The 19,663-nt window shown below is 45.1% G+C and overlaps 1 long non-coding RNA gene across 1 annotated transcript in view; it reads left to right on the forward strand.

The window, feature by feature from the left end:
* Positions 1-235: 235 nt before the first annotated feature.
* The window catches only part of LOC117068776, a 48,410-nt gene continuing 28,982 nt past the window's right edge, over positions 236-19,663 (forward strand). The window contains exon 1 of the long non-coding RNA XR_004431233.1: positions 236-603. This is a non-coding gene — a long non-coding RNA (uncharacterized LOC117068776). The remainder of the gene's footprint in view (positions 604-19,663) is intronic.

Below are 19,663 nucleotides of genomic sequence, written 5' to 3' on the forward strand. Positions count from 1 at the left end.
GCAAGACAAAGTCCTCTTTACCCTTCCATCTCCGCAACTCAAGTGGAAGGAAGAAGTCTCTTTTGGAGTTGCAAGCTGTGCTGCCTAGAGCTGGGGGAGGGGTGGTGCAAGTACTCCCTTAGCTGCCCCAGCTGGTGTCTCAGTAGGTCATGTGCCCTCCATGTCCATTGATTCTGAGCCCAGCTCAGCACTAGGACTTGCCTAGGAACTGCAGTCCTTCTGACCTTGACTGCCATTCAAGTTTATTTACAGCCCAGAGCACTTTACCCCCATGGTGGTGAGGTTTGCTGAAACTCAAGTTCCATACACTGGGTTAGGCAACTCCCTTGGGCAATTCTCCTCTGGCTAGGGCTGGTCTAAATATTCTCGCCATCATCAGCCGTCAGCTGAATTCAGTTCAATTTTACTTTCATTGTGACAAAGCAGCATCAAATTCAATGCAATGTCTCACAATAGCTGCGCTCTCCCTCTTCCAAGCACAGAGATTCTCTCTCCACGCCACACAGCCACTGCCATGGCATGGGGACAGGTGGCATCAGCAACTCAAGACTGTCTTCCCTACCCTCTTCTTTGCCTCTTTCACCGGTATGAAGTTAAAACCAGGTACTGTGAGTGCTCACCCACTTTTTGGTTCTTATGATGAAGGTGCTTTTTTGTGTATAGATAGTTGTTAAATTTTATGTTCCTGTGGGGGATGGGGAGATGGAGCCTTCTATTCAGCCATCTTGCTCCACCTCCTACAACAGCGGTCCCCAACCCCCTGGCCATGGACTGGTACTGGTCTGTGGCCTGTTAGGAACCACGCTGCACAGCAGGAGGTGAGCAGCAGGCAAGCAAGCGAAGCTTCATCTGTATTTACAGCTGATCCCCATTTCTCATTACCGCCTGAGCTGCACATCTCGTCAAATCAGTGGCAGCAAATTAGATTCTCACAGGAGTGTGAACCCTATTGTGAACCATGCATGCAAGGGATCTAGGTTGCAGGCTCCTTGTGAGAATCTAATGCCCGATGATCTATCACTGTCTCCCATCATCCCCAGATGGAACCATCAAGTTACAAGAAAGCAAGCAAGAGCTCCCACTGATTCTACATTATGGAGAGTTGTATAATTATTTCATTATCTATTACAATGTGATAATAATAGAAATAAAGAGCATAATAAATGCAATGTGCTTGAATCATCCCAAAACCATCCCCTACCCCGATCCATGGAAAAACTGTCTTCCACAAAACTGGTCCTTGATGCCAAAAAGGTTGGGGACCACTGCACTACAAGACCACTTTTGAAATAGGAATAATGGGAAGAGCACATTCAAAAAAAAAAAAAATGTTTTAAACTGTTTCCAGTAATTATCTTGATGCTATTACTGCTGTCATCTTGAGACCATTGCATGTGTAATGTGGGATAAAGAAAATAAGTAATTACAGATTGTTTTAATTCTATCATCTCCTGTATTATTGAGGGTCTGATTCTCAATATGGAAGAAAGGAGAGATGTAACATAGAAAAGATTAAGTGAAAAACCTAAGTGTGGCCGGGCGTGGTGGCTCAAGCCTGTAATCCCAGCACTTTGGGAGGCTGAGACGGGCGGATCACGAGGTCAGGAGATCGAGACCATCCTGGCTAACATGGTGAAACCCCGTCTCTACTAAAAAATACAAAAAAACTAGCCGGGCGAGGTGGCGGGCGCCTGTAGTCCCAGCTACTCGGGAGGCTGAGGCAGGAGAATGGCGTGAACCCAGGAGGCGGAGCTTGCAGTGAGCTGAGATCCGGCCACTGCACTCCAGCCTGGGCGACAGAGCAAGACTCCGTCTCAAAAAAAAAAAAAAAAAAAACCCCAAGTGTGAATTGGAATTATTAGTATGAACTCAGGGTACTATCCTCCTGGTTTCTGGCTGAAAGGTGTGTGTGTGATAAAATACATTTCCCAATAACCAAATCAGTAGCCATTTGCATCCCTAGCATCCAGACAGTGGTCATGCAACCCTATTTTCCATTTAAAAATAAAAAGGGGCCAGGCACAGTGGCTCACCCCTGTAATCCCAGCACTTTAGGAGGCCAAGGCAGGTGGATTGCTTGAGCCCAGGAGTTCAAGACCAGCCTGGGCAACATGGAGAAACCCCCTCTCTACAGAAAATACAAAAATTAGCTGGGCATATTGGTGCATGCCTGTAGTCCCAGCTACTCAGGAGACTGAGGTGGGAAGATCAATTGAGCCCAGGAGGTCAAGGCTGCAGTGAGCCATAATGAATGGCACCACTGCATTCCAGCTTGGGTGACACAGTGAGACCCCATCTCAAAAAATATATAAAAATAAAAGGACTTCCTGGAGAAAAAGCTGATTCCAGGTCTGGAGCAGAACATTATGAATGCAGATGAATTTGGTACATCCTGTCATACAGAAAGCACGGCATCAGAGATGACTGTCTCAGAGACGACTAGGGTTATAGTGAAAGGACTCAAGAGCCAACCTAAAGAGGCTCTCATTGGCAAGAATGGGGCCATTTGGGTTTCAAAAAGAGTAATTCTTATAGAAACTGTGGCTTAAATTAATTTTAAAAAAACTTTAAAAAAAAAAAGAATTCTTGGCGGGGTGTGGTGGCTCATGGCTGTAATCCCAGCACTTTGGGAGGCCAAGACAGGCAGATAACTTGAGACCAGGAGTTTGAGACTAGCCTGGCCAACATGGTGAAACCCCGTCTATATTAAAAATACCAAAGTTGGCTGGGCATTGTGGCGTGTGCCTGTAATCCCAGCTACTCGGGGGACTGGGGCATGAGGATCACTTGAACCCGGGAGGTGGAGGCTGCAGTGAGTCAAGACGGTGCCACTGCACTCCAGCCAGCCTGGGTAACAGAGCCAGATTCTATCTAAAAAAAAAAAAAAAAAAAAGTCAATAAAAAAAGAAGAACTCTTTGTTCTCTTTGTTGTTGTTGTTTTGAGACAGGGTCTCGCTCTCTCTTATTTATTTCACTTTTTTTTTTTTTTTTTAAAGAAATGGAGTCTCGCTTTGTCACCCAGGTTGGAGTGCAGGGGTGCCATCACAGATCACTGTAGCCTTGAACTCCTGAACTCAAGTGATCCTCATGCCCCAGCTTCATGTTGTTGTTCTGAGACAGGGTCTCGCTCTCTCACCCAGGCTCAATGGCACCATCACAGCTCATTGCAATCTCGACCTCCTGGGCTCAATCAATCCTCCCACCTCAGCCTCCTGAGTAGCTGAGACTACAGGCACACACCAGTGTGCCCAGCTAATTTTTGTATTTTTTGCAGAGACGAGGTTTCACTGTGTTGTCCAGGCTGATCTTGAACTCCTGGGTTCAAGTGAGCCTCCTGCTTCAGCCTCCCTAAGTGCTAGGAGTACAGGCATGAGCCACTGCGCCCAGCCAAAAAAGAATAATTCTTATAACTGATTGTAATCCATCAAATATGGTTAAATCCTAGAGCTTATAATGATATTGAAAGAGATCTTATTGGTCTCTTTCAAATAATGACAAATAACTAATTAATTCTCTTGAACATTGGTAAATAGAATCAAGCATTTATTCTGCCTTTCCTATATGAATTGTACCACCGAGTAACAGAGTAAGTGAGGGGGAGTGTCACTTTCTAAAAGTATTTCTCCTCATACATGAAAAAGAAAAGATAGGACTGGAATGCTATCACTTTGCTATCCCCGATGAATTAACGGACTTACCCATGACGAGCATCAACAGTTGCCAACATAAAGGGAGGATGATCCAACATAATGTGCTTCCAGATGAAACACAAGCCTACTGAGAATGTGGCCAAAGGGACTGGCCCCAAGTCTGATCAAGCCTCTGAGTCCAGGTGCCAAGTTGCAGGAAGCACAGAGGACAGAGGAACACATAGACCTGCATGGGGACGATGCAGTCAGCAAAATGCAGATGGTGGGAAACTCTACTGGCTAAACAGATAACTGATAAGGAAAAGAAAGGATAGGGGGAAACTTATAGATTAAAAGAGACCTTAAGCAAGGCATGAATGATGGCATGCACCTGTAGTCCCAGCTACCAAGGAGGCTGGGGCATGAGGATCACTTGAGTTGAGGAGTCCAAGGCTGCAATGATCTGTGATGGCACCCCTGCACTCCAGCCTGGATGACAAAGCAAGACTCCATTTCTTTAAAAAGAAAAAAAGTGAAATAAATAATAAATAAATAAAAGAGGCTTTAAAGATATATCTCTTGGCTGGGCACGGTGGCTCCCGCCTGTAATCCCAGCACTTTGGGAGGCTGAGGTGGGCAGATTACGAGGTCAGGGGATTGAGACCATCCTGGCTAACACAGTGAAATGCTGTCTCTAGTAAAAATACAAAAAATTAGCTGGGTGTGGTGGCGGGTGCCTTTAGTCCCAGCTACTTGGGAGGCTGAGGCAGGAGAATGGCATGAACCCGGGAGGCGGGGCTTGCAGTGAGCCGAGATCGCACCTCTGCACTGCAGCCTGGGCAACAGAGCGAGACTCTGTCTCAAAAGAAAAAAAAAATCTCTTTTTTGAGACAGGATCTCACCCTGTTGCCTCTGCTAGAGTGCAGTGGCACAATCACGGCTCACTGTAGCCTCAACCTCTCTAGGCTCAGGTAATTCTCCTATCTCAGCCTCCTGAGTAGCTGGGACTACAAGGATGTATCTTTTCCTTTGTGGGCAAGACTAAGCAATAGTATCTAGAAATACACACTTAGGTGATAAAACAAAGTATTGCCAGAAAGTGATTACTATAAAAGTCATGTTACTAGTTCACGGTGGAGGGAGTAAGGGGGCTAAGATCGGGAAGGGAAACTTGGGGAGGGTGCTTGCAAAGTTTTATATCTTAAATTGGGCAGTGGTTACAAAGATATTTGCTTTATAACTCTTTAAACCATACATTTGTCTTGGTGATTTTCTTTATCTATGTTTATTTTACATTTTAAAAAGCGCTTTTTTTTTTTTACAAGATTGAAATACTGAATAAACACTAGTAGGTTTCACTGTCCTCTCTTGATGGATGACAAAGGGAAAACTCAGAGAAGAAAGCAGTTTTCTCAGGGCCACACAGCTGCTAAATTGCCCAGCTGGGCTTGAAACCCAAGTGAGGTTCATCTGTTCATTGAACAAATAGTTGCTGACACCTGCTGAGTTTGCTGCTAGGGAAACAGCTAAGTTAAAACAGCCTGACTTCCCATCCACCTGCCCTTCCTGTGAGAAAGGGGAAGATGGACATGCAAGGGACACTTGCTGGTCTTGGTACCCACTTGGGCATAGCCCCAGCACTTGTCCCCTGTGCAAAGCCCATGCGCTGCTCTCAGAAGTGGTAGCCAAGCCCACGCTCTTTCACCCCCAGCTCTGAAGATGACAATGCATTCAAATTCACCAGATCATCTAATGAAGTTTCACTTCTGTTTCTTAGCACCTCCCTGACTCTTCTGTTCTCTAGAGTGGAAGGAGCGTCTGGGAAAAGGCCTTTGCCTGAAACTAAGAAGTCAACATGGTACCCCTCGATATCCCACCTGGGAAGGGAGCTGCCACTGAGCTGAAGCAGATGGGGAGGAGATTAAACTGGGCCATCAGCTTTGCAGGTTGGAGCCCCCTCCTGCATCTGCCTTATCTTCTGGTATCCCCAGGACTTGACCCTTGGCCTTGTAGAAAGCAGGAACGCGATACATGTTTGGTGAACGAATGAGTGAATTAATTAATTAATTTAATATATTATTTGTATCTATTTCAAACAGAGTCTGAAGCTCAATTTAATACTTTAAAAACAGGTGGGTGGCCAGGCACTGTGGCTCACGCCTGTAATCCCAGCACTTTGCGAGGCCGAGAAGGGCGGATCACGAGGTCAGGAGAACGAGACCATCCTCGGTGAAACCCCGTCTCTCCTAAAAATACAAAAAATTATCCGGGCATGGTGGCGGGTGACTGTGGTCCCAGCTACTCAGGAGGATGAGGCAGGAGAATGGCGTGAACTCGGGAGGTGGAGCTTGCAGTGAGCCAAGATCGCACCACTGCACTCCAGCCTGGGCGACAGAGCAAGACTCCATCTCAAAAAAAAAAAAAAAAAAAACAGTTGGGTATGGTGGCTCACACCTGTAATCCAGCACTTTGGTTGGGAGGCTGAGGCGGAAGCATCGTCCAAGAGTTTAAGACTAGCTTAGGCAATATGGTGAAACCCCATCTCTATCAAACATTAAAAAAAAAAAATTAGCTAGGCATGGTGGCATGTGCCTGTAGTCCCAGCTACTCAGGAGACTGAGGTGGGGGAATCACTTGAGCCTGAGAGGTTGAGACTGCAGTGAGCCGAGATCACGACACTGCCCTCCAGCCTGGGTGACAAGGTGTGGCCCTGTCTCAAAAATAAATAAAAATAAAAAGACTATATAATCATATTCATTCTAAAGCAGAAGTTATAATAATGCCTATCCCTAGGGCCATTGGGAAGATTAAATCCATGAATAAATGTAAAACACTTAGACTAGCATCTGGCACAACCCATCCATCAACAAGCTACTCATGTCAACTGAGAGGAGGTTGTCCCACTCCATGTGGGATTAGCAGTCAGTATAGGACCAGGGTCAGAGATCAAGGGGAGAATCACACTAAAATTTAGTATGAGGTTAGGATTAGAGGACCAGTTTGTGTCCACCCAACAGTCAGATGTTTTAATTACCATCTACTTGTTTATTTATGTCCCACATTGTTCTAGGAGGAGTCAAGGCAGCTTTCAGGAATTCCAACTACAGAAATCAAGAAAGAGAAAGATCAAAGTTACTATGAACTGAATGTTTGTGTCCTCCCCAAAATTAATATGTTGAAGCCTAATCCCTAACGGGATGGTATTAAGAGATGAGACCTCTGAGAGGTGATTAGGTCATGAAGGTGGGGCTCTCATGAATGGGATTAGTTCCCTTTTAAGAAGAAACACAAAAAGAAAACAAGAAAAGAGAGGGAAAAAAAAGCAAAAAAAAAAGAAAAAATCATGAAAAGAGAAGAAACAGGCCAGGCACGATGGCTCACGCCTGTAATCCCAGCACTTTGGGAAGCTGAGGTGGGCAGATCACGAGGTCAGGAGATCGAGACCATCCTGGCTAACACAGTGAAACCCCGTCTCTACTAAAAATACAAAAAAAATAGCCGGGCGTGGTGGCGGGCGCCTGTAGTCCCAGCTACTCAGGAGGCTGAGGCAGGAGAATGGTGGGAACCCGGGAGGCGGAGCTTGCAGTGAGCCGAGATTGCCTTTCTGCACTCCAGCCTCGGCGACAGAGCAAGAGACTCCGTCTCAAAAAAAAAAAAAAAGAAGAAGAAGAGAAGAGAAGAAACATAAGAGATGCCTCTCTCTCTCTCTTTCAATCAATCAGTAGCTAGCTCTCCCCCTCTCTACCATGTGAGGATACAACAAGAACACAGCCCTCTGCAAAGCAAGAAGAGTGTCCCCACCAGATACTGAATCTTCCAGCACCTTGAACTTGGACATCTCAGCCTCTAAAACCATGATAAATAAAATTCTGTTATTTCAGCCACCCAGTCTATGGTATTCTGTTATAGCAGCCTGAACTAAGACAGAAATGGATGTGTTACTCCCCAAGGGTATTCATGCTGGCACCCTGAGGCCTTCTCAGCACAGAGCTGCAATTGGGCAACCAAATCCCAGGCTTTGCTGGTCACTCTGAAGGTCACACTGACAGCCTACGGTCAAGCAGAGCCAGCTGCACGAAGTCCTGGTAAGAATTCCATGAGATCCCCCATGCAAAGTGTTGGCACAGAGTAAGTTCTCAACACATGCTGCTATTACTGTCAGTGCACAGGCCAAGGTGAATGTGCAGCAGAGACCAGCATTTTACCACTGGCCAGAGCAGTGCATTCTCTCCCCATGAGCAGCCCTGGATTCAGAGCCAGAAAGAATGGATGTTTTCGGCATCAGATTGGGGGAGCCAAATACATTCCATGGGGGCCACCCTGACCAGCAGCTCTAGAGATACTGGAAATCTATTGGCTCCAACCCTCTCTCCTCGGAACGTGCCTGGACAGGCTCTGGCAGCTCTGGGCTCTAAATGACCAAACCCCAGCCCCCCAGACACTACTTTTCTCTATACAGCTGGATATATTTAGCTAGATGAGGAAAAGTCCGCAAGGCATATTTCAAATGCTGAGAGTGTGTGCGTGTGTGTGTGTGTTGGGGGTTGTGTTCAGTTCCCATTGCTGCTGTAACAACTTAACCACTTAAACAATACACAGTATTTTACAGTCCTGCAAGTCAGAACAGGGCTAAAAATCAAGGTTTCTGCAGAGCCGCATTCTTCCCGGCGGCTCCAGGATAAAATGTGTTCCTTGCCTCTTCCAGCTTCTAAAGGCCACCCACATTCCATGGCTTGTGGCCCTTATCCATCTTCAAGCCAGCCATTGAATCACTCTGACCTTTGATTCTACTTGTTGTTGTTGTTGTTGTTGTTGTTGTTGAGACAAGATCTCACTCTGTCCCCAGGCTGGAGTGCAGTGGCGCAATCACTGCTCATTGAAGTCTTGGCTTCTTGGGCCCATGTGATCCTCCCACCTCAGCCTCCCAAGTAGCTGGACTTCAGGCATGCTCCACCACATCCAGCTAACTTTTTGTATTTTTTGTAGAGACAGGATCTCTCTGTGTTGCCCAGGCTGGTATCAAACTCCTGGGCTCAAGCAACCCACCCGCCTCAGCCTCCAAAGTGCTGGGATTACTGTCATGAGCCACCACGCCAAGCCTTGACCTCTGACACTATCAGCACAACTCTTTCTCTGACTTTCATCCTGCCTTCCTCTTATAAGGATCTTGCAATTACACTGGGCCCAGCCAGATAATCCAGGATCATCTCCCTGTCTCAAGATCCTTAGCTTAATCACATCTGCAAAGTCCCTTGGACCATGCTAAGGTAAAGTATTTGCAGGTTCTGGCAGTTTGGATGCAAAATATCTTTGGGGGCCACGCTTCTGCCTGCCCCAGGAGCCTAATGTGATAAACTCTTAAGATGCTGTGAATCTCCCCCGCTGTGCTCTCCTAAGAGACGGACTCTGGAACCAAAAAAATCATTTCTCAGTCCAAAAAGAATTTTGGCCAAAAGTCCCATCAGAAGATAAAGAAAAGGGGTGAATTATCTCTTTGGGTCTTTCCAGTGAGCAAGATATTACGCTCACCTCTCTGTAGTCCCAACATTCACCCGTGTTACCCGTCCGGGGTCTAGGGTAAAGGACAGCAGCCAATATCAAGCTTCACCTGCTGGGAGTAACCCAGGTCACGAAGTACTTCTTACCTCCTTGCTCACTTGTGATTCAAAAGGCCATTTCTTTACGTCCTGAGATGGCCCAAAGAAGAAGTGGCCCAGGGACCCTTTCGAGGAGCTGTCTTCTAGATCTGCAGAAAGTATAAAATGGTTCCAAGCAAAGAAACACTGGAATTCCTGGGTTCCAGATCCACGTTCCACACCGCCCCAATTCCCACTTAACCTGACTTTCTGGCACCGTGTCTCTCTGTGTGCCCCAGAAGAAATTTCTTCCAAATCTTAATGATAGGAATAGGCATTTTCTCTGGGGGAAAACTGTTTTGCTTTTTACCTGACAAGCTTTATGAATCATGTGATGGATCACATTTCCCTTTTCACAGTGGCTGCTAGAAAGCTCAGAGTCAGATTTGTGGCCCATGGTTTCCAAGTACCTAGGAGTCTATAAACTGCATTGCTTGCGCTAACCTCTCCCTTAACGGCTCTTAACTTTTCTTCTCTCATTTCCCCTTTGTCCCTATTTCTTCATCCCCCTGTTTTTTTCACTCTTGAAATTGTTAGTCCTTGAAATGAAATAGAAATGAGGGTGAAAAGATTGCCTTTGAGAGTTAAATGCAGTTAAATGTTGTCAAATGCTGGGACCAGCCAAGCCTGTCCAGAGTAAAGAAGTGAAAAGTCTCCAGGTGAAGAGAAACAGCTTTTAGGTACCAACGCTTGATTGTAACCTGGATTTGATGTGGTCCCTAACAGGGTCTCCATTTCCCAGCCTGGCTTCCTCTACACACTCCTGCCCAGTGATTAATAAACCAGATTTTGATCTTGGTATTTGACCACTTCCTCCTTTAGACTATGAAGGTTGACCACTTCCTAGGTATGCGTTTCCTGTAAGCAGAGACAAAAATCAGCCTGTCATTTAAATAAGAGGAAATGTATGACTTTTAGCTAAAATAATTGTTTTGGCCAGTCATGGTGGCTCACGCCTGTAATCCCAGCACTTTAGGAGGCCAAGGCAGGTGGATTACAAGGTCAGGAGTTCGAGACCAGCCTGGCCAACATGGTGAAACCTCGTCTCTACTAAAAATACAAAAATTAGCAGGCATGGTAGCAGGCACCTGTAATCCCAGCTACTTGGGAGGCTGAGACAGGAGAATTGCTTGAAACCGGAACGTGGAGCTTGCAGTGAGCTGAGATCACACCACCGCACTCCAGCCTGGGCAACAAGGGTGAAACTCTGTCTCAAAAAAAAAAAAAAGAAGTGTTTTCCAAGTATGATACTTGATTGGTTACCAGTTGTGATGGCTTCTGCACACTGGCAGCTGGAGAGTCTTCTGGTCATTTCTGCCTCATCCATTCTGCATGGTCTCCATGCCTCAGAGCCCAGACACGGTGCCAGCAAGTCAGGTAAAGTGGGAATTGGGGCGATGTAGAAGATGGATCTGGAACCCTGGGAACGCCAGTGTTTCTTTGCTTGGAACCATTTTATAGATAGAAGTCAGCTCCCCAAAATGGTCCGTGGGCCATTGCTTCTTTGGGCCAAATAAACAAACACTGTGCTCAGTAAGATCAAGAAAAAATTTGGCAACTAGTTTCCTAAAGCTGTGTCTTATAACACTCTTCAATTAATACCGTGTGTGTGTGTGTGTGTGCATGTGTGAATATAATATAATATAAATGTATGTGTGTGTATATACACACTTCTAAGTACAGAAATGCCTACCTATGTTCATCAATGGACATATGCTATAAGAGTAGTACACTAGTATACTCTTGTATATTACTCATGTATATATACACGCACGCACATACATAAAACAAATAATGCTAAATCCCAATTTAGCAAAAATTTACTCCCTATTGAATCTTCCAAGCTTAAGTGCAACAAAATGTCTGATCAGGTAAGAGTTTTTGGCTGGGTACGGTGGCTCGGTGGCTCATGCCTGTAATCTCAGCACTTTAGGAGGCTAAGGTGGGTGGATCACTTGAGGCCAGGAGTTCAAGACCAGCCTGGCCAACATGGTGAAACCCCATCTCTACTAAAAATACAAAAATTGGCCAGGTGTGGTGGTATACACCTGTAATCCCAGCTACTTGGGAGGCTGAGGATGGAGAATCACTTGAGCCCGTGAGGTGGAAGCTGCAGTGAGCTGAGACTGCCATTGCACTCCAGCCTGGACGACAGACTGAAACCCTGTCTCCAAAAAAAAAGTTACTAAGAATAAGCAGTTAGGTGATGGAAGCAGTCCTTTATGAGTTTATGAATTTCAGAGATTTAAAAAATTTTGCCAAAATGACTAAAATCTTTTATTTGGGTTTTGTTTTTTTTTGAGACAGAGTCTCGCTCTGCCGCCCAGGCTGGAGTGCAGTGGCGCAATCTCAGCTCACTGCAAGCTCCACCTCCCGGGTTCATGCCATTCTCCTGCCTCAGCCTCCCGAGTAGCTGGGACTACAGGCGCCCGCCACGTTGCCCAGCTAGTTTTTTTTTTTTGTATTTTTTAGTAGAGACAGGGTTTCACCGTGTTGGCCAGGATGGTCTCGCTCTCCTGACTTCGTGATCTGCCCGTCTCGGCCTCCCAAGGTGCTGGGATTACAGGCTTGAGCCACCGCGCCCGGCGGGATCCCTTTTCAATGTCAATTATAAGATAGCAGGGCCAGTTCCATTAAAATCCCTTCCATTTAGTAATAATAAAATTGATACATCTGCACATAAGCTCATCTGCATTGCAGGTCCATCCAAGAGTGATATCATCAGTACATATCACCCAGAAAGTCTACAGTAGAAAAGACAAAAAGTCTAGAATGGACAGTGTAAGGGTGTAGAACAAATGGAATTGGCATACCCTGAGTGGGGCATGTAAATTGGTATAACTACTTCAGAAAACTATCTGTTAACATCTACTGAAGCTAAATCAATACAAACCCCACAACCCAGCAATTCCACGTTTAGGTACAGAGATGCTTAGCTCTGTTCACCAAATGACATATACTACAAAATCCATGGCAGCACTACTTACAATAACCTCCAAATGGAAGTACCCAAATGCTCATTGACAGTAGAATAGATAACTAAGTTGCAGTATAAATTCACACAATGAAATACAGCTGTCCCTCAGTATCCATGGGGGATTGATTCCAGGACTCCCACAGATATAAAAATTCAGGAATGCTCAAGTTTTTTACATAAAATGGTGTTGTATTTGAATATAACCTATGCATATCCTCCCATAAACTTTAAATCATCTCTAGATTGCTTGTAATACCTAATACGATGTAAATGCTATAGAAATAGTTGTTATACTGTATTTTAAAAAAATAATGGGCCAGGCGCGGTGGCTCACGCCTGTAATCCCAGCACTTTGGGAGGCTGAGGCAGGCAGATCATGAGGTCAGGAGATGGAGACCATCCTGGGTAACACGGTGAAACCCTGTCTCTACTAAAAATAGAAAAAATTAGCTGGGTGTGGTGGTGGGTTCCTATAGTCCCAGCTACTCGGGGGGCTGAGGCAGGAGAACGGTGTGAACTCAGGAGGCGGAGCTTGCAATGAGCCGGATGCGCCACTGCACTCCAGTTTGGGTGACAGAGCGAGACTCAAAAAAAAGAGAAAAGAAACAAAAAAAAAGAGAAAAGAATGACAAGGGCTGGGGGCGGTGGATCACGCCTGTAATCCCAGCAACTTTGGGAGGCCAAGGCGGGCAGGTCACCTGAGGTCAGGAGTTCAAGACCAGCCTGGCCAACATGGTGAAACCCTGTCTATACTAAAAATACAAAAATTAGCCAGGCATGGTGGTGGATGCCTATAATCCCAGCTACTTGGGAGGCTGAGGCAGGAGAATCACTTGAACCTGGGAGGTGGATGAATGTTGCAGTGACCCAAGGTCGCACTACTGCCCTCTAGCCTGGGTGAAAGAGTGAGACTCCGTCGCCAAAAAAAAAAAAAAAAAAAAAGAGTGACAAGAAAAAGGTCTGTACATGTTCAGAACAAACATAACTTTTTTTCAAATGTCTTTAATCTGTGGTTGGTTGAATCCATGGATACAGAATCCACGGATACGGGGGACTGACTTTGCACACCAAGTATAACCAATCAACAAGGACACACATCAGTGTGGATGAATTTCACCAACATGATGTTGAGTAGAAGACGCCAGACACCAAAAAGAATATACACAGCCTGGCCAACATGATGGAAACCCCGTCTCCACTAAAAATACAAAAAGTTAGCTGGGTGTAGTGGCGCGCACATGTAGTCCCAGCTACTCAGGCACGAGAATCACTTGAACCTGGGAGGCAGAGGTTGCAGTGAGCCAAGATCACACCACTGCACTCCAGCCTGGGTGACAGAGTGAGACCCTGCCTCAAAAAAAAAGAAAAGAATACACAGTATGATTTCAAATATGTAGAAGTTGTTACCCTTGGGGAGGTAGCGAGTAGAAGGAAGTATGAAAATGAAGGCGTTTGGGTTGCCAGCCATGAGCATTCGTTGCATGGGTATGTTTAGTTTGGAAAATTCTGAATATATGTGACCCTTCCAAAAAAAAAAAAAAGTTTTTAAAGTTGTATCACTGGCCGGGCGCGGTGGCTCAAGCCTGTAATCCCAGCACTTTGGGAGGCCGAGACGGGCGGATCACGAGGTCAGGAGATCGAGACCATCCTGGCTAACACGGTGAAACCCCGTCTCTACTAAAAAAATACAAAAAAAACTAGCCGGACGAGGTGGCGGGCGCCTGTAGTCCCAGCTACTCAGGAGGCTGAGGCAGGAGAATGGCGTAAACCCCGGAGGCGGAGCTTGCAGTGAGCTGAGATCTGGCCACTGCACTCTAGCCTGGGCAACAGAGTGAGACTCCGTCTCAAAAAAAAAAAAAAAAAAGTTGTATCAGGTCATTACAGTACAAATGTAAAATTACGGGAATTGTTTAGGAGTACCCCTCTTAGACCCCTAATTAGGAGATGGAGGTCTCAGTCTGTGATCAGGATTAGAGTTTCTCCTATGGCTGGAATCTGGGCTCAGCCAGGATAAGGTTCTGTGTGGATCCAGCACTAATCGTGACTGCGTCAGGGCTCAGCCTGGCAGGAGGGCTCGGGAGCCTTTGCTCTGCGTGCACAGCTCGACTGCTGCCGTTCCAGGATCTGACCACTTGATGTCTCCACTTCACAAATTGCCAAGTGAGGAAAGCGCTCGATAGAGCTGCCTAGACCCATACCGGCCCTGAGCTGGGATAGGTTGGAGGCCGTAGCTCAGGGAAAGACCTGGAAACTGCAGAGAATGAATCCAAGTGGCAGCAAAATGGCTGGGCTGGGGCTGGGGTCCAGGCCCCATGCAACAAGGGCAGCCGTGGGGACCACAGAGGCAAGTCCAGCTCAGAAGCCCCCAGCTTTGTGCCTGTTTCAGCAGCACTGGTTGGTCATTCATTCAGTGCTTCATGAGCTCCTGCTCTGAGGAGGAATCAACGGAATCAATGGAAGGAATCACTGAGGAATCGATGGAAGGCAAATAGGGCACAGTCCCTGGCTTCATGGTGCTCACAGTCAGGCATACACCTCCTCTCTCCTTTCCATCTTGTCCCTGCCTAGTACACCCAGCTCTCTCCAACACAAAAGAACCTCCACTATTAGATTCTGCCCCCAACCAACTCCTCCACCAGGATCCCATTTTTCTTCTTTGTTGTCTGTCTCCCCCACTAGGACAGATGTCTAAGGAGCAGGGGTTTCATCTGCCTTGCAGACCCTGGTGACCTCAGGGTCAGGCCCAGATGACCAACAAATACTCATTGAGCGGAAATTGGATAGCAGTGAGGTGGTCACATCATCTCTGCAGAACCAAGCAGAACAGAGCAGGGAAACTTCCTCTAGGTCTGTGGCACCCAGCTCTCCAGACCTTGCAACTCTGGAGGAAGCCTCAGACAAGGCTTTTTGTGGGGTGGGTGTGGGAACCTGAGTAGGACTGAGAGCTGGAGGTTTCAGGGCTGGGAGGACTGCAGGACAGAAGGCGCTATTAGTTCAGCTCATGAACACTGAGCAGTTCCACTTCCCCGTTTTCAAAGTAAGCATGGTGTGTTGGGGAAGAGACAGGCCTTACATCACCCCTTGATAGGCCCAGGGACCTAGCTATTAAAAACAGGAAGTGAGCCAGCAGAGACTAAGGAGGAACTAGCTGGGGGTGCCCTGTCTGCCTCCAACTCCATGGAGCCTGCCAGCCACCTTAACTCAGTCTAGGCAGATGACAGAGGACAAATAGAGCAGCTTGACTGAAGTCTCCTGAGAGCCTGGGAAGGAGACCCAGGATATGAGTCTGGGCATGACTTTGGAGGAACAGGTTGTAAGAAAGGGGATGAAGAGCTAGAGCTGCAGGCAGTTACTTCCTAGAGGAAGAAGGAAGGAGCAGAAGTCTGACACACAGACTCGGATGGCTGTGTGGATGCAAGCAGCTGTCCAGGACCTTCAGAGGACCATTTTGAGCCCATTTATTGAGAACCAAAAATAAATATATCAGGATGGACCTCCAGCACCAGGGTTTACACTCTGCCACCTACCGTGCACGTCCAATCAACATTCCCAGCACTGTGCAATAGAACAGTGCAATGCTGAAAATTTCTATAGCTAGGTTTTCCAATTTGGTAGCCATTGGACTCACGTAGTTAGTGGCTACCATATTGGACATCAGAGCTCTAGCCCTAAGGTGAACAAAGAGCTGCCTTCCAATATTTCTTTTATTCCCTCCCACTCCTTCCATTCTTTCACACCCTCCTCTTGTGCCTCAGGCTATCAGTCAATAATTATGTTGTAATGAGTTGAATTTCATAGGCCATAAGTTCATGTAAAATGAATATATAAAGGCTGGGTGCGATGGCTCACGCCTACAATCCCAGTACTTTGGGAGGCCGAGGTGGGCGGATCACAAGGTCAGGAGATCGAGACCATCCTGGCTAACATGGTGAAACCCCATCTCTACTAAAATACAAAAATTAGCCAGGCGTGGTGGCAGGCGCTGTAGTCCCAGCTACTCAGGAGGCTGAGGCAGGAGAATGGCGTGAACTCGGGAGGCGGAGCTTGCAGTGAGCCGAGATGGCACCACTGCACTCCAGCCTAGGTGAGAGTGCGAGACTCCGTCTCAAAAAAAAAAAAAGAATATATAAAACACCTTGTTTTTGTATAACTGAATTTCATTTCTATCCCAAGTGCCCATGCAGCCTAGTGGCAGAGATCTACTATGAATAAATTCAGGTTAAATGTGGTCAAGCGACTGCTTCCTTCCTCTCTTCCTCCAGAGTGCATCTAAGTCTCTAGACAGGTCAGAGTGTGTAGCCAGCACTCAAGTATTCGGAAGAGGGGCATTTGGAGCCTTAGGGGCCATTGTCTATGCTAACATTAAGCCATTAGTCCTTGTCCTATTCATTTAATCTCCAAATTTCATTTCTGGGTTATTCGATTCTTCCCTTTCCTGTAGGGGCAGAAGGAACAGCTCCAGAATCCCTTCTTAAAAACTTATAGCAGCATCTAACTCTATTGTTCCACCTGTCCACATATTTCCATACTTTCTATCATTTGCTAATAAAAATAAATGCAACTAACATTTATTGAACATTTTTCATGTACCAGGAAAATTCTAAGCACTTTATTTATTTATTTATTTATTTATTTATTTATTTATTTATTTATTTACTGAGATGGAGTCTCACTCTGTTGCCCAGGCTGGAGAGCAGTGGTGCCTTCTCAGCTCACTGCAACCTTCACCTTCCGGGTTCAAGTGATTCTCCTGCCTCAGCCTTCCAAGTAGCTGGGATTATAGGCACCCACCACCATGCCCAGCTAATTTTTCTTCTGTTTTTTTTTTTTCTTTTGTTTTGTTTTGTTTTGTTTTCCTTTTGAGACAGCGTCTCCCTCTGTCGCCCAGGCTGGAGTGCAGTGGCGCGATCTCGGCTCACTGCAACCTCCGCCTTCTGGGTTCAAGCGATTCTGCTGCCTCAGCCTTCCAAGTAGCTGGGACTACAGGTGCCCGCCACCATGTCCAGTTAAGTTTTTGTATTTTTTTTAGTAGAGACGGGGTTTCACCCTGTTGCCCAGGGTGGTCTTGAACTCCTAAGCTCAGGCCATCCGCCCATCTCAGCCTCCCAAAGTGCTGGGATTACAGGCATGAGCCACCGTGCCCAGCCTATTCTAAGCATTTTAAAACAACTAGCCCATTTAGTCTTCCCAACAACTCCCTGAGGTAGATACTGTTATTATTCTCATTTTGCAGATGAGAAACTGATGCACAGAGAGGTAGGGTGAAAAAAGCTCACACAGATAGTATTCTTGTTGAGGTGGTGGATGTCTTAACTAGTTTGACTTAATTCTTCCACATTATATTCATACATTATATCATCACTTTGTACTTCACAAATTTACAGTTACAAATTGTGAATTTACAGTGAAAGGAATCTTGATAGATTTTGCTATTTAAAAAATAACTGATAAAAAAGAAAGCATTCTTGGGCTAGGATCTCAAAAGCCAATATTACATATGCGTTTACTTAGCAATACAACTTCCATGAGTTGATCCCAGAAATACTCTGGCAAATGTCTGACACAAGGCTCTTTGTTGCAGCACTCATTGTAATAGCAAGGGGCTAGAAACTACCAAAACATCCATCAACGGGGATTATGTGAATAAATTATGGTATATTTACACAGTGGAGTACTATGAAGCCATAAAATGAAATGACAGCTATCTTTGCATACTGTAGTAGAGTGATCTTCAGAATATATTGTTAGGCTGGGCATGGTGGCTCATGCCTATAATTCCAGCACTTCAGAAGCCTGAGACAGGAGGATCACTTGAACCCAGGAGTTCAAAACCAGCCTGGCCAACCTAGTGAAACCTTGTCTCTACAAAAAAAAAAAAATAGAAGGAAAATTAGCCAGGCGTGGTAGTGCACGCCTGTGACCCCAGCTGTTCAAACGGTTGAGGTGGGCAGATTGTTTGAGCCCAGGGGGTTGAGGCTGCAGTGAGCCATGTTCACAACACTGCACACTGGTCTGGGCAATAAGGCAAGACCCTGTCTCAACAAATAAATAAATAATAAATAAATAAAATATAAAATGTATATACATATATTATATATATAGTTAAGTAAAAGAAGAAAAGTGTATGGTATGCTAACATTTATGTACAAAAGAGGGGAAATCAATATATACATTTGCTTATATTTTTTAAATAAAAGAAAATAACTTTTTAAAAAATGGCTAAGAGAAAGGAAGACATCAGAGTACAAAGAACAAGTATAGAAGCTAGACTTACCTGAATATACTTATTTTGAAAATTTGGCTATGGAACGATGTAAATGTTCCACATAATCATTAAAAAAAATGGAATTTTAAATAAAGTAACCTTTAAAATGAAAGCAAAATGAAATGAATGTGTCAAACTATGTATTAAATTGATGGTATAAGTGCTCAGAGAAGAATTATTTCAAATGACTTTAAACATAGTGATTTGTGCATTCCCATCAGGATATACCCAAAGGACAAGAAGAACTGTTTTTAGAAGAAAAGTTTATAATTTTTTTTTTTTTTTTTTGAGATGGAGTTTCACTCTTGTTGCCCAGGCTAGAGTGCAATGGTGTGATCTCGGCTCACTGCAACCTCCGCCTCCAGGTTCAAGGAATTCTCCTGCCTCAGCCTCCCGAGTAGCTAGGATTACAGGCACGTGCCACTGTGCCTGGCTAATTCTTTTTGTGTTTTTAGTAGAGACGGGGTTTTTCCATGTTTGTCAGGCTGGTCTCGAACTCCCGACCTCAGGTGATCTGGCCCCCCTCGGCCTCCCAAAGTGCTGGGATTACAGGTGTGAGCCACCGCACCTGACCAGTTTTTAATCTTAGAATGTTTTCCATAATCATATTATTAATAGAAGTTGTTATTTTATACATTATAAGATAAAGCAAGTAAATCTAATGTTATTGCCACTAAAATCAACATTTTCAGTGTAAGAAAAAATATAAATACAAAATAAAAGTAGTAAAAATGCTATACCCTAAATTGAAATTTAAAATATCAGTATGAACTCAAGATCTCTTAAAACATTTTTCTCTAGCTCTACCCACTAAAAAGGCCTAGAAACAATTACCAATGCAGTAACTACGAGCACCCCTAGAGAAAAGGTTGCAATATCAAAACCATTTCCCACAAAAGAACCAGGGCTCCTAGGAGAAACAGCTGATTTAAGGTCTGGAGCAAAAAATGTACAAGATGAACCAGGAAGATTTTTTCATTCCAGAAAGCAATAAAGCTATAGTGTCATGTCAAAAAGACTCAGAAGCCAACGTGAAGAGGCTCTTGTTGACCAAAGATGAGGCAATTGAAGAATCAGTAGGGTTTAAAATAAAACAGATTCCAAATCCATAAGTTTATAATGATACTCAAAAAAAAAAAAAAAAGAAATGATACAT

The sequence above is a fragment of the Trachypithecus francoisi genome, unplaced genomic scaffold, assembly GCF_009764315.1.
Source record: "Trachypithecus francoisi isolate TF-2019V2 unplaced genomic scaffold, Tfra_2.0 Lachesis_group21, whole genome shotgun sequence".
Taxonomy (NCBI): Eukaryota; Metazoa; Chordata; class Mammalia; order Primates; family Cercopithecidae; genus Trachypithecus; species Trachypithecus francoisi.